This window comes from Tetrao urogallus (assembly GCF_951394365.1).
Source record: "Tetrao urogallus genome assembly, chromosome: 14".
Lineage (NCBI taxonomy): Eukaryota > Metazoa > Chordata > Aves > Galliformes > Phasianidae > Tetrao > Tetrao urogallus.
In genome coordinates this window covers 16,588,749-16,590,328 of record NC_136827.1, presented here as the reverse complement: position 1 = coordinate 16,590,328, position 1,580 = coordinate 16,588,749, and positions in this window count along the sequence as shown.

Below are 1,580 nucleotides of genomic sequence, written 5' to 3'. Positions count from 1 at the left end.
CTACTTGTAAAGTGTAATTATCATCTTCCGAAGGGAGAGCTGCTTGTGATTCACTGTCTTAGTGCCTTTACGGGAATGAATTCCTCAAGGGTAGGTGAGGATACGCTGCTCCCTGCCTGACATTTTTGATAGTAAAATGGCATGGATCCTAACGGTTGGCTTTAACAAGTCACTGTCTGTAATTAAGTCTGACATTTGTTTCTGTTTAAATCTTGGATGTATGAGAAATCTGAAGGAGAAAAAAAAAGCTGTTTATACCTCCGACTTTCAAAGCAGGCTTACGTTTTGCCATTAGGGTGAAAATTATGTTGGTGGTTTGGCTGCTCTGCAGTGTGCAGGGCCCTCCCTCAGCAGGCAGACTTGCATTCGCTTGCAGTTGCATGAGTTCAGCTGATTTTAGCACAGTTGGAGAAGTGATTTTCAGATGTACATTAAAAGTTAGCACGCTCCTAGGCTTGATGTCAGCCTCAGGTTGGATTATGCTGATGCTTTTACCTTGTTTACAGTGCAGTTATTTCAGGGAAGTGCAGCAAACTCACACCCTAAAGCATCAAGTCTTTAAACTTACACTGGGGATTTCTCCTGGTTTTGATGTCCCTGTGGATATTTTTTATAGGCAGAGCAGTAGAAAAAAATGAAGCCGGGTGAGTGAGAAATTGCAGCGAAAGACTCCAATGATTTTAAGGTGAAAAGCACAAATAATGGTTTTTAAAAAGCTGAGTGGTCGGTGGAAGTTCTGCTTAGGATGGAATAGCTGGTTTTGTAGAGCTTTCAGATGGGCTCTGTGGCAGGCTTATGGTGCTGTACTTTTAATAACCGGGCAGCTGTCTGAACATATGAAATAATGACTTTCTGAGCAGACACCTTCATTTTACACTTACACTGGAACAGCATTTATGTTCTGGAAGCATCTATTGTAGTTTTGTAGATCAAGAAGGCGCTTTTATAAATCTCTTAATGCAAAGTACAGTATGGCACATACAAAAAGAGTTGGAGGCCTTATTTATCCCTTATTTTGTTTACTCCTGTAAGTCCTGGTGCTTTATGAGCCTCAAAGGAAATCATTGCTGACTTGTTTTTAGATTTTGTGTTGCTACAACTCGACGCATTGCTGTGAACACAAGCAGCAAGACCAGACTTCCAAGGCAGATCTGTAATATGTGAGATTTCTATTTTTTTTGCTCTGCACTGTTGCAGTAGGAGAACATTGTAAAGTGGTGTGTGCTGTCTGCTGGCCTTCGAGAGGGGCGATCCTCCTGGATTTCCTGGAACCTGGACAAGCTCTGGCTGCTGCATCGCAGTGCCAACAAAGCTGGAGGCTCCAACTTCCAGCTGTTTGCCTGAGGACTCTGATTTATTTATTTAACTGCACAAACTGTCCCTGTCAGAAACAGATTGTAGGTTATAGCTGCTCTAAATGTGAAATGGTTCAAGCTGGACAAGCTTCCTTTCAGTTTTGAGGAGCTGCAGTCAGCGGGGGGTTTTTACCTGGGATCTCTTAGCAAAACAGGGGTAACTGTGTGCTGCCATCCCTCCTTCCTTCTGTGACCAGGAAGCTGTTGGTTGTGTTTTGCAGCAAC